Source organism: Protopterus annectens, chromosome 3.part1, assembly GCF_019279795.1.
Source record: "Protopterus annectens isolate FY-2018-M chromosome 3.part1, PAN1.0, whole genome shotgun sequence".
Taxonomy (NCBI): Eukaryota; Metazoa; Chordata; order Ceratodontiformes; family Protopteridae; genus Protopterus; species Protopterus annectens.
In genome coordinates, this window is record NC_056732.1 from 1,104,525,174 (window position 1) to 1,104,538,795 (window position 13,622).

General features: G+C 43.5%; 1 protein-coding gene across 2 annotated transcripts in view; it reads right to left on the reverse strand.

Annotated features, from left to right (window-relative positions):
- Positions 1-13,622, reverse strand: part of AGO2 (argonaute RISC catalytic component 2) — a 2,267,075-nt gene that overhangs the window by 1,520,079 nt on the left and 733,374 nt on the right. The gene's annotated exons all lie outside the window — the stretch shown is intronic.

The following is a 13,622-nucleotide window of genomic DNA, read 5'->3' on the forward strand; positions in this document are numbered from 1 at the left end:
AAGGACCAGTTCTTAGTAGGCTAGTGCCTACTAAATCTTGGAGGTTGCACTTGTAAGAAATCTTTCACAGTTTGCATAGATTTAGCTTCATCTTCCATCTTTTTTAAAATTTCTTCAGCCTTATTACCAAAGAGACGGTCCTGTTGTAAAGGAGCATCCAGCAATTTTGCTTTAACATGATCAGGCAGAGTTTGCTCTTTGAGGCAAGCATGCCTTCTTAGCACAGAGCCAGTTACAGCAGCCCTGCAAGAAGCCTCCAAAGAATCAAACCCACATTGCAAAGTATGTTTTCCAACTTGTTCAGCTGAATGCAATAAATCCTGTAAATCTTTAGTTTCCACACAGTCAGAAATTAACATCATTTTCTGTTTAAGCAGTCCCATGATATGCTGCTGGTATTTAAGCATATGAAATTGACAGTTTAAAGCCCTGATTGCCAAGGTTGCAGAAGTGTAAACCTTCTTACCCATCTATCCAGCGCTCTGTAATCTCTATCAGAAGAGGTAGGATTTTTAGCAGTAGAGGCCTTAATGCCCTTGGGTCCCCGAGAAATAGTTTCAGGATCTGCAATAGGATTTTTGAAAAGGAATTTGTGGGAGTCAAGAACCCTGTAGTATCCGTCAGGCTTACAAGGAGCCGGAGACGAGAATCAGGAGCCATACTAGATTCTGTAAAAACATAATCAACAATGTCTAGGACAGGAGGTATAGCCAAAGGCCTATGTTGAGGAAGAAGAAGAAAATCCCTAAGTCTCTTTTTAGATTCAGAGAAATCCTGACTTTCCCAGTGTAAATGTTCCCATAAGGTATGTAAAGTTTCCCCAAAAGAAAAATCCTCGGGGAGAAGCAGAAGAAATGGAATCTTCTGCATCAGAGTCCTCATAAGTAGGTATAGACAAATCCTGTTCATTAGAAGTGTCAGAAGAAATAGAACCCAGTTCAGAAGATTCATAATCAATGTCTTGCCTAGGCCTGTTAGAAGGGGGGCGGGTTGGCTACCCCTGACCAGAGTAATTAAATTTTCAGCCATTTTGATCATTTGTTTTTTAGGCATAGGGGCCTGCACATGTGGCCCAGGCGTCGGTTTTTTAGACATAGATTTAGATTTTGGCCTTAGTTTTGAAGATGGCGTCGGTCTAATAAATTAATCTGTAGGCCTGAAAACACCCTCAGAACCCGATGCCTGCACAGCGGCTCCGGACCCATCTAAGGTAGAGACATCCACGGGTTCCATAATTGAAGCATCTCGCGGCATACCGGACTCCGAATGTGTCTCAGTAGAGGCCTGCAAATCAGAAGTACCAGGTATCAGGGGCTGCGAAAGCGCCTCACTGAGTACCGGTGAACTGGCGACTGGCTTAGGAGAAGCGTCGTTGGCAGTTTTGGACCTAGACGGCCAGTCTGTCTTTTTCTTTGCATTTTTTAGGTATTCCGGTAGTCGGATTGCTAACCAACATTTCTGGATAATTAAAGCGTGAGCCAAAATATTTAGAAGCAAAAATATACCTACGTTTAATAGTGCATTGATTAAATTTAGCACAAAACCGACAGCAAGGCACGTTGTGATCAGGGCCTAGTCGAGGAATACAGTACAAATGAAAATCCTTATGAGGTATTTGCTTCCCACAAGTAATGCAATTATTAACTTTTACTGACATTTATAAGGAGCAAGAAAAAGTTTCTCCAATGGGGTACTTGGATTTTTAGTTGAAGACTTTGGTTCGAAAACGAAAATTTCAGGAGTCAGCCGACAGGCACTTGCGAACTGCTTCTGCTTCGGGCACCGCGGGTCAAGAAAGACTGATGTAATGGCATTGGCTGCATGTTTTATACCCCTGATGACCTGACGTCATAGAAGAAGGGACAGCAACTGACGCAGGACCCAAGACTTTGTTAATCAGGCCGACTGAGGGCAACCTGCCAGCAGATTACCCAAATGTAATGACTGCAACAGTGAAACACGAAGAACATCGGGGGACATCGTGGTCTGGGCCTAAACAAGTGATGCAGTACGAATGGAAGTCTCTGTGTGGGATTTGCTTTCCACAGGCGAGACAATTGTTAACTTTTTTGGACATCGGTTAGTGCAAGAAAAAAGGACCCCCCAACAGGGTACTTAGCTTTAACGGGGTACTTAGCTTTAGATGTTTTTAGCTGCAATTCAAACTCTGGTAGCGACCGACCACCACACTTGCAAACTGCTTCTGCTATGGGCTCTACGGCAAGAAAGACTGATGTCATGGCGTCGGCTGCCTTGTTTTATAGCGCTGACGACCTGATGTCAGTCAACAAGCGACAGCAGCCAACGCAGAAAAACAGTGACTCTGGTATTCGGGCCGGCCAAGGGCTACCACAGCAGGGATAACCCACAGGTGATGACTGGAACAGTGAACGACCAAGGGCTACCACAGCAGGGATAACCCACAGGTGATGACTTCAACAGTGAAACACGAAGAACATCCTTAATTCCACATATGGTAAAGAAAGCAAATGGAGAGGATGGCAACTACTTCCATGTAAATACTGCCCTCCATCCAGGAATTTCCTGTGTACAGAAATGAGTATTTCTCCAGTATCAAAACCATTCAAAAATAAATCCAATACTACTACTACACTGCCATATTGCAACCCATCAAAAGATAAATTATACATATTAAGTTGTAAATCAGCAACAAATTGTGTAACTTCATAAATTTCATTATCAAACATAAAATGATTACTTAAGACAAAAATGTACAAGTTGCACAATATAATGAGTTAATGGACTGTCACCCAAAAATTGATATAAAGCCTGTATTCCATCTGCATGCCTAATACTTGTATAGAGGCTTCTTACATCTAAAGTGACTCAATACATATTTTATCCCATTTTAACATAGAAATCTTGTTCAAAAAGTCAAAACTATCTTTAATATAAGAAGGAAGTTTAAGAACATATGGAAGTAGTAACTGATGCAATAAACACCCAAAATTATGTAAAAAAAATATTTTTTATATTTTCTTTGTGGTTGTGTTTATGAAAGTAAACTGAACATGTTCTACTAACACCTTGAAATGCAGAAGTGCTTGTCCTCCTCCTGGATGAAAATATGCAAAAACAGGCATTCTTCAAATCTCATACTGAGGGTGGCTGACAACGCCTTGATTGTTGCAGGAAGTGCTTTACAAGCCACCTTGAATTTGGCTGCCATCAACACATTTTAAATTAGAATACAACTAGGATGGGTCTTCCCACAGCCATCCTTTTTTGGGACAAAGAACAGTCTCAAACAAAAACCTTTTACTTGCTCTATTACATTTTCTCTTTTGATTGCAATGCAAAGTAAACCGTAAAGCATCATTTAGGTGAGTCAGTTCCACCTGGTCTGGAGGCATGTTAGTCATCCCTAATTCCCCGAATTCTATTTTACAGCTTGTTCAAATCTATCTTACCAGGCTCACTCTTACAATTTTTGAGACTCAACTAGGAGTCTTAGAATTATTGAAAAAAAATATGAAAATACAAGAGTACATTAAATGTCCAACATCACTGTTCACCTTTAAAGTTATTTTTTCTAGGGGGATTTGCTACCCCGGAAGCCCAAATGCACGTTATTTACATATACTAACTCCAAGATTACCATAGCTCAAAGAAAGGGAATAACCCAAGAAATGGTGATCTCAGACTTACTACATACAAGCCTACAATTTCACTCATTAAGTCTCACTATTCCAGGACTTGTTAACGAGCAACAGATTTACATATGGTTATTCCCTTAACCACACATGTGAAAGACAGCATCCATTTGTCCTGAAGAATGAAGATGTGAGGATGAGGGCTAAGTGGCTGCACAGTCAAGTACTGCCATTACTTAAAACCAGGGAGAGGAAGTGTAAACTCTCTTCTCCAGTACATTCCTGCTTACCCTGCTACCGCCACTCTGGGCAGTTTCTTAAACACCCTCACTTATCTAAAGTGATTAGCAATAGCTGTTTCTATAAAAGCCATACAGCTCTGTAGGGTAATACCTACTGAACCTTGAAATGGTACAAAAAAGTTGCTTAACAGACTCCATTAGAATCTCCTCCCCCTCTTAGCTTCTTAAAAACGTATTAGGAAAGGGGGAAGGAACAAGGTAACAAAACAAAAAAAACATATGCCCAACAGTTGCCCTTTATCATCTGGGATGTGCTGGATTTTTGGGCAAGTATTTCAATAAAAAATGCCCCTACAGCTTGACTCCTACTGCCAGCAAATGTTAATACAACCACATTTAACAACATGCTTTCCCACCTTAAAGACCATCTCTATTAATCTACATTGTGTCCACTTCCAGACTTTGTCAGAGATTTCACCTGCAAGGTCTTCTAGTATTTGCTTGAGGGCATCTTCCTGTTATTTTGTGAATTTGAAAATGAATGTCTATTGCAACCAAAGTGAAGGAAGGATAAACCTGCTTTCATAGCTGTTCTATAACACCCCGACTTCCTTTTCAATAGGGAGAGTAGTGAGACCTGAACAAAGTCTGGATCCCCTTGCATTATGTAAGGATTCTACTGCTGGGGCCTTGTATAAGGTATTTACAGGTATCCTACACACTGAAAATTATAGCCAAGCTTAATAAATGTGGGAAGTTGGGAGTCCAAATCTAGAGATGCAACCTGGAATATCAGCAGCACAGACACAGATCCTCGATCTTCAAGACGCCTTTTGTGTGAGACAGCAAAACAGTCTTCAACTCCTACATAAAATGCCTATCATGAAAGGGGATGTCAACTAGGAGAGAAACCAACAAGCTCTTCAACCAGTCTCACAGCCTTAGGGTGAAGAGAAATACAAAATGCCCCAAATTCACCCCCACCCAGGTCTGAGTCAGAAGAATCTGGAGGAGGGGAGTCACTCCCACTATCCAAGGACTATATGGAGATCAACTTTATGCCACACAGCTACATACAACTGAATAAATCTTCAATAACTGGAAGTGGCAAAAATCCAAGTCAGTTCTTAGCAGGACAGACATCTGTCCCCTGGATAACATTTGAGCTACAGACTTGCCCCTTTGGGAAGACACCAGCCTGGGGACCAGGATTACCATCCAGTGGGCCACCCATAGCCTCCTGCACTAAAATACTGTGGATGGCCCTCTGGTAATCTACAGTATCCACTATTTTGGTGGAAGAGGCTATGGATGGCTAGCCGGTAATTCACACCCACCTGTACTAAAAAGCAGGAACTATTATACAGGAAAAGTGCCAAATGATGCAACCACAAATCAAAGCAGGACTGATGCCAATCACAATTACCTGGAATCTGGTGGTCAACCTGGAGGACTTGCTCACTTTACAAGTGGTCTAGTTAGGACTAAGGAATAGAATTCCACTGCCTGCCTCCAAAGCACCAACGACAGAAGGAGAAAATAGTAGTAGTACAAGTCTATAGGAAGACACAGCAATACCTTATCAGATGTAATACAATCAGGCCTCAGTGGTGCTGCCATAGTCACTATAATGTGAATGATTTGTTGGTTATTTTATGATTCTTGTACTCTTTCTTTGATTAAATGTTATGCCAGTGACTGTTAGAAAAAAAAACACTCCTATTGGTGGAGGACTGGATACCTTCTGTGCCAATGCCGAGCTTCCTGTGCTCAAGGAAAGCCAGGAAGGTTACAAGCACAGAGTGTCATTCCCACAGTTAGGAATTCTGGTGCTCCCCAAGTCAAAACAGACTGCACGCATCTCTCTCAACTGTCCAGAATTTTGCACAATGTCCAGTTTTTTGCCTCATATCTTTGGTTGGTTCCTTATACAAACATGTTTTCTGGCAAACCACTGAGAATTGAAGTCACTAAATGACATTCATGGGAGTTTCAGAAGTCACATCCTTTGAATAGAAAATGTAAGCTAATGCAAAAAAGTACAGTTTTGTACCTACCATAAATGTAGATGTCCGATAGACATGCAACTGCAGTCATAACATGTGGGTTGTCCTGCCTCAGGCAGCCCTCGGTCGGCCGGATTTCAAAGTCTGGGTCCGACGTCAGCTGATGTCGCATTTCTCTCCGACGTCAGAGCGGCTGGAGTACATAAGCATCAGCCGACGCCATTTTCTTCAGTGTTTCTTGCCCCAGATGCCAGGTGCCCTCCAAGGAAGGCTGTAATCAAATTGGAAGACAAGAACAGGATTCCAAACAAATACATGAGCAATAAAACAAATACACTATAACAGATATCCCCAGCTAAGAGTAAGGGGGATAGGAGTGGACCCTAGGCATAGAGGGGTATGGAGGGAGGGAAAACCCGACTGCAGTTGCATGTCTATCGGACATCTACATTTATGGTAGGTACAAAACTGTACTATGTCCTTCAAGAATGCAACTGCAGTCATAACATGTGGGTAGAATACCATAGCTTAGCTGGGGGAGGAGGTATGCTCTAGGAAAGAGATGGTGTGGCAATCAAACCCTGCAGGGACCGCCGAAGCAAAGCCTGCTCTGGATCTGGAATATAGGGGGAGATTGTAGTGTTTTGAGAATGTATGCACGGAGCTCCATGTAGCAGCTTCTAGAATGTCCTTTGTAGGCACCCCTCTTAAAAATGCTGTAGAGGTGGCTGTAGCTCTGGTGGAATGTGGTCTGACATAGGCTGGAACCGTCTTCCCATGAAAGGAATAACAGAATCTGATGCAATGTCCAATCCATTTAGAAATGGTCTGTTTTGAAATTGCTTTTCCTTGGACTGCAGGGGCGTAAGCTACAAAAAGCTGCTCAGACTTCCTACTGGCCTTGGTTCTGTCCAGGTAGTATCGAAGTTGTCTATCAATGTCCAAGGTATGTAAAAGTCTTTCCCCCTTATTCTCAGGATTGGGGAAGAAAGCAGGCAGATGAATGGCTTGATTTAGAGAAACCCTAGATACCACCTTTGGCATAAAAGTAGGATTGGTCCTCAATGAAACCCTGTCTCTGTGGAAAATAATAAAGGGTGGTATTGCCATTAGGGCCTGTAGATCCGAAATCCTTCTTGCTGAGGTAATTGCCAACAGGAAAGCTGTTTTCCATGAGAGAAATTGCAAGTCAACTGAAGCTGCTGGCTCAAAAGGAGGTAGAGTCAGTTTCTCTAAGACAAAATTGAGGTCCCATGCTGGCACTGGGGCCTTTCTTGGTGGCTTAATGTTCTTGATTCCCCTGAGGAATTGTCTTAGTAAGGGGTGAGAGAAAACAGGAGGATCAGTGTTGTATCTAGCTGAAATAGCGGATGCATGTATCTTTATTGAAGAATATGAGAGGCCGCTCTGTAACATATCTGCCAAATATTCCAAGATGAGTGGGATGTTCAGTAATGATGCATCATGTCCCTTGCTGGTATTCCAATTGCTGAATCTTTTCCACTTTGCTAAGTAAACCTTTCTGGTGGATGGTCTTCGAGCCTCTGTTAGTATCCGCTGAACTTCCTTGGAGAGAGATAAGCTGAAGTTATTTATGGGATCTCCCAGGCTGTTAGCTGCAGTGTCTGAAAGTTTGGATGTAGTGTTTCGAAATCGTGTTGAGTCAAAAGTAGAGGCCACTGAGGGAGGGCCCACCTCCTGGTGTGACATATGCTCCGTAGTAGTGGGTACCAGTGCTGTCTTGGCCAATCCGGAGCTATTATGATTCCCTTGGGCTTCTCTGCTTTGATCTTTAGTAATACTGAGGTCATCAGTGGCAGAGGTGGGAATGCATAGATTGCTAGGGAGTTCCAGTTGAATGAAAGGGCATCTATTTTCCAAGCCTTTGGATGGTATGTCCTTGTGCAAAATTTTGGTAGAGGATGATTGAGGTGAGAGGCAAATAGGTCCACTTCTGGCTTGCCCCATGTGGAAGTGAGTTGTCTGAAAGCCTTCGGATGTAACCTCCACTCGTGCGGATCTGTGAAATTCCTGCTTAGGCTGTCCGCCAACACATTGTCTTTTCCTGGAACAAACTGGGATTGTAACTGTATGTTTAGACTCAGTGCCTTCTCCCAAAGCTGCATTGTCAGTCTGCAAAGGGGGTAAGAGTGGGTGCCCCCCTGCTTGTTTATGTACCACATCACAGTGGTATTGTCTGTCCGTATCATTAGATGGCCTTGCTGTAGTTGGTGTTGAAAAACCTCGATACCATGCATTACTGCCAGCATTTCCTTTTGGTTTATATGCAGATGTGTTTCCTTTGGAGACCATTGTCCTTGTATACACCTGCCTTCCATGTGCGCCCCCCATCCAAGGTCTGAGGCGTCTGTAGTCATGGTCTGTGTTATCTGTGGTTTTTTGAAAGACATACCTGTGTTTTCTTGGCTCACCGAGGCCCACCATAGAAATTCCTTTTGTAGGCATGGAATGAGTGGTATGATTGTCTCCAAGTTGTTGCTGTGTTGAGACCAAATGCTTTTTAGGTACCATTGAAGCTTTCTCATGTGTAGTTTTGCTAATGGAACCAGTAGAATGCAGGATGCCATGTAACCCAGGGCCTGTAGGAATCTCCTTGCAGTCATCTGGGTGAGTTTTGCTAGACCTTTGAAGTATTGAGTTAATTTTTCTTGCTTGTCTTCTGTCAGGTAAGCCATCTGAGAGGCTGTGTCTAGTTTGGCTCCTAAGAAGATCATTTGCTGGGATGGCTGCAGTCTTGACTTTTGGAAGTTGACTGTGTATCCCAGAGCTTGAAGTAATCGTATGACATATTCCAGGTTTTTTGTCAACATCAATTTGTCGTCCGCTTGTACGAGGCAGTCGTCCAGGTACGGGTAAATTTGTATACCCTGGAGCCTGCAATGAGCAATTACTGAAGCCAGGCATTTTGTAAATACTCTGGGCGCAGTAGATAAGCCAAATGGCAATGCTGAGAATTGATAATGCTCTGGCCCTGCAAGAAATCAGAGGTATCTTCTGCAGCTGTGTCTGATAGGGACATGCAGGTATGCCTCCTTGAGGTCCAGAGTAATCAGCCAAGACCCCTTGCCCAGCATGGGAAGGAGTTGCTGTAGAGTCAGCATTTTGAACTTTGGTACTATGACAAAGGTGTTTAATGCGGACAAGTCCAGTATTGGTCTCCATTGAGATTCTTTTCTTGGAACAAGGAACAGTCTTGAGTAAAACCCCTGTTCTTGTTCTTGTTGTGGAACTCTTTCTATTGCTTTCATTCGAGTCAGCAGAGTGATTTGCTTGATAGCCTCTGCCCTTTGATGTTGTGGTAGATTTGGCATGCCCTGTTTTCTTGGTAAGGTATGAAAATGAAATCTGTACCCTCTGTCTATAATGTCCAAAATCCATTTGTCCTTAGTCAGTCTGTGCCAGTTTTCTGCAAACAGAGATAATTTCCCGCCCAAGGGAGCTTCTAGTTGACCCCTGGTAGGCGGTAGCAGAGGAAAGTCATTGAGTTTGTGGTTGCTGGGCAGGTGAAACCCCTGCGTCACTTCTTTGGTTTCCTGGCTGCCATTGTCGTCCCCTGTAAGGGCCTCTGTATTGGCCTCTTCCTCGGCCACGTCTGTTCTTACCCCTTTGAAACTTTTCTGGATTAGGAAAGGACCAGTTTTTTGAAGGCCAATTCCTACTGAATCTGGGGGGTTGAACCTGGAGGAAATCTTTCACAGTCTGAACTGATTTTGCTTTTTCTTCGATGGTCTTTAACACATCCTTAGCATTTGCACCAAAAAGCTTGTTCTTTTCCAAAGGTGCATCCAAAAGTTTTGCTTTTACATGATCTGGTAGAGGTTGATCTTTTAACCAAGCATGTCTACGCATCACTGCCCCTGTCATAGCTGCCCTACATGAAGCTTCCAGTGCATCATATCCACACTGCAGGAAGTGATTGCTTACTTGCTGAGTGTTATGTACAGCTTCCTGCAAAGTCTTCCTGTCTAAAGGATCAGGAGAAGCTAATGTTTTTTGTAAATCTTCTAAGAGATAATCCTGATATTGGAACATGTGAAAGAGGCAATTTAAAGCTCTCATAGATAAGGTAGTGGATGTGTAAACCTTTTTACCCCATCTCTCTAATGACCTTGCTTCCCTGTTGGAGGGCAAAGGATTTTTTGAGGTGGAGGCTGAAACTCCTTTAGGCCCCTGTGAAATAGTTTCCAAATCAGCAGTATGGGCCCTGAATAAATGGGAATGAGTTTCTGGGACCCTGTAATACCTGTCTGGCTTGGCTGGAGCAGGAGGAAGAGAGTCAGGGGTAGCACTAGAATCAGAATACAAATCATCCAGAACATCAAGTACAGGGGGAATAGCTAAGGGCCTGTGCTGAGGCTTCTTAAGGAAAGTCCTAAGGCGTTTCCTAGAATCAGAATATTCCTGACCCTGCCACTTGAAATGTTCCCTCATGGTGTGCAGAACTTCCCCAAAAGAAATATCCTCAGGAGGGGAGGCTGAAGGTATGGAATCTTCTGCATCAGAGTCCTCATAGGTCTGGAAGAGCTCTTCCTGGCTATCAGAGTGGACAGAGCCCTCAGAGTCTTCATCAGAAGGAGAAGGGTCAGAGGGTTCAACCCGGGGCCTTTTATCAGGAGGCGGCTGGGATGCTCTCTCAGGATGGGCCTGTGAACCTCTGATCATGGAAATTAAATCAGCAGCCATGGACATAATTTGTGTCTCCGGAGTCGGCTGAGGTAAGGATTTGGAAGCAATATGCTTAGTTTTGCTGGCTGCCTTAGCCCTAGTGTAGGCCTTAATAGACATGGCCATAGGAGGCCTGGCCGCTCCACGTGGAGTGACCTTGTCTACAGCAATGGTCTCGGGCATTTCCTCGGTTCCGGTATCCGGAGGAAAGTCTATAACTGGCGTCGGAGTAATATCTGGAATCGGAGTCGTCGGTAATGGGGTGTCTTCGGTCCGGAGTGGTGGAGAGACCGTCTCAGAGGGAACCGGAGCACTCACGCTAGGCTTTTGCGTGGAGTCGGTGGTAGATGCGGGCCGAGGATGTCGGTCCCGGTCTTTTCGCTTTTTAGGAGTTTGCGATGTCGGAAGATCCGACGGCATGGTGTAAGCAAATTTATCGCCGAAAAAATCTTCAGCGAACTCCGCCTGGCGCCTGAGAGTGCGCTTGTTGAAGCGAGCACAGGCTACACAGGCCGAGACGTCGTGGTCTGGGCCCAGGCAAGGGAGGCAGTAAGAGTGGAAATCCTTATGAGGTATTTGTTTACCACAAAAAAGACAATTGTTAACTTTTTCAGTAATTTCTGACATCGGCTGAGGCAAGAAAAGGTCCCCAACGGGGTACTTAGCTTTTTTGATGACTTCGGTATCGTAGAATACAGGAGCTGACCGACCGGCACTTGCGAACTGCTTCTGCTTCGGGCACCGCGCGGCAAGAAAGACTTAAGAAAATGGCGTCGGCTGATGCTTATGTACTCCAGCCGCTCTGACGTCGGAGAGAAATTCGACATCAGCCGACGTCGGACCCAGACTTTGGAATCCGGCCGACCGAGGGCTGCCTGAGGCAGGACAACCCACATGTTATGACTGCAGTTGCATTCTTGAAGGACATCCAATCACATTTCCAAGTTTATAAGAGCAGTGATTAAAATCTGTCCCTGATTTTGGGTCTTTGTCCTCCATTATTTTTGTCTGTCTAGAATTGCTGTGCTAAGAGGTTGAAAAGCATGACTGCAGGTGATGTTTCTGAGGCAGAATCTCTCTTAATTTGTAAGCAGTTTTTTTTCTTGGGAGATCAGGAAATATCTTACTATAACAGCAATATCAATCACATTTCAACACAATTAATGCCCTGGACAAGAGGATTCAACTCCACTTTGGGCAAATCAGAAAGTTCTGAAAAATCAGTCCAGAAAGGTGTATAGCCATCTTTGATGGATTTTCATGATTTAATGAACTGTACTGTGACAGTGATCTTTACAGTGGGTATTGTCAGACACTTTAAAATTCTTCCTTGGTCTGCAAAGAGGCTGCTGCTTTTAGTATTGTCTGCATATAAAAAAAAGTAGAAAATGAAGAGATGGCTTGAAAAAAATCACAGCTTTCACACACACTGGTGTGGGCCTGCTTCCTTTTCAAAAGGTTACCCCATCATGTTCTAATATGGCTAAATGAAGAGAATATACTTCTTTCTTCCCCACAGAAAGGAACATCCAGAATGGAATTTCTGAACTCCTTAAGAACCACCATATCCAAGCCATCCAGCAGCTTGCGGTTCTAACTAAAGGATCCGTACAAAGCTGCAGTGGGCAAAACAGAAGCTCATTCTGAAAACAGCCAGTCTTGACACTTTCATCCATCACTGAGCCAAGTCTCAAGGGAGAGAAGGACAACTCCTCCAGAGCATGACTCACTAGGTAGGACTCAGATATAGACAAACAAGATGAGCAGTTGAGCACTCTGAGACCCCAACTGGCAGATGCATAAACTCTCTCTACCAACTCTACCCACAGCATTTAGTGCTCTTACCTGAAAACAAGATGGCAAAGTGGTCAGGCCTGTACTACACAGATCTATCAGTTTAATGACGCCTGGTCAAAGACCTGATCCATACCTTCATGGTGCTTAAAGAAAACTGCATTTTCCAAGTTCATATGAGCACACTGTGTGTGCTTATAGGCAACAGCTATAGCATTCCCACCTTATCCCTGCTTCAACCTAACTCATCACCCCTTAACTTTCTCACCACCTTCAAGTATTTACCTAATTTTATTACAATTCCCCCTTCTCTCCTTTTCCATCAGTACTAAATACTGTGCATACATTGTATCTAAAAGTAATCCTACAACTTAATCCTATTACATAGTAGAACCACTACCAGTACCTAACTCTACTCCTTTGTTATACCTCCGATTTTAATCAACCTATCAATGCTTATTCTGTTACTATTTTTGAACAGCAGCAAGGAGAGAAGATCAACACACAAGTATTTTACTTGCACTCTACAATGCAGAACTTGAAAATGGGTACATTTGCACCAGTGCTTTACCAGTCAAAAGAGAATGAATGAATGAATGAATGAATGAATGAAGTCCTTGATGACTGCCTTCAAGATGGATGATCCAAGGTTTCAACATGCTTCCCAAGGTACACCATTAAGGGCGATTCATGAGATGAAGACAGAGGGGGCTCTAATACAGTCCCCATAGAGGACTTCACAGTCTTAAAGTTTCTTTAAAGGAAAGGTAATAAGGGGGGGGGGTGCGAAAAGTCATTATCCTTATCCACTTTGGATATTTCCACCCAGCAGCTTCAAAGACAACTTGTGCACATGTTCTTGCAATGACAATTACGATGGGTGCACACTAGAGATAAGGTGTTAAGGACCTAACATTCCACAGCACGTTTGCTAATACTGTCATGGAGACAATTTCCACACTGGCATCAAGCCACAATCCCTCACAGATGTGTTTCCACAATCACAATTCTAGTTCCACTCAAACAAACTTCAAACATCTGTCTGAAGTCTAAGCTCTGAAATGCAAGCCATGGTGTAAAGCAGGAACTAGTAAAACCCACCCTCATCAATTTGATCCATGACAAATACTCTAACCTATAGAGGTGTAATTCAAGCCATCACTCAGCATGACCTGTTAAGTCTGCAGCATATCTAAGCCAATCTAGCAGAGGGTTGAGAAGGGTATGCCATCCAAAGATTCTCCACATTCAATACATAAGATGAATGCTCAATGCAGAGC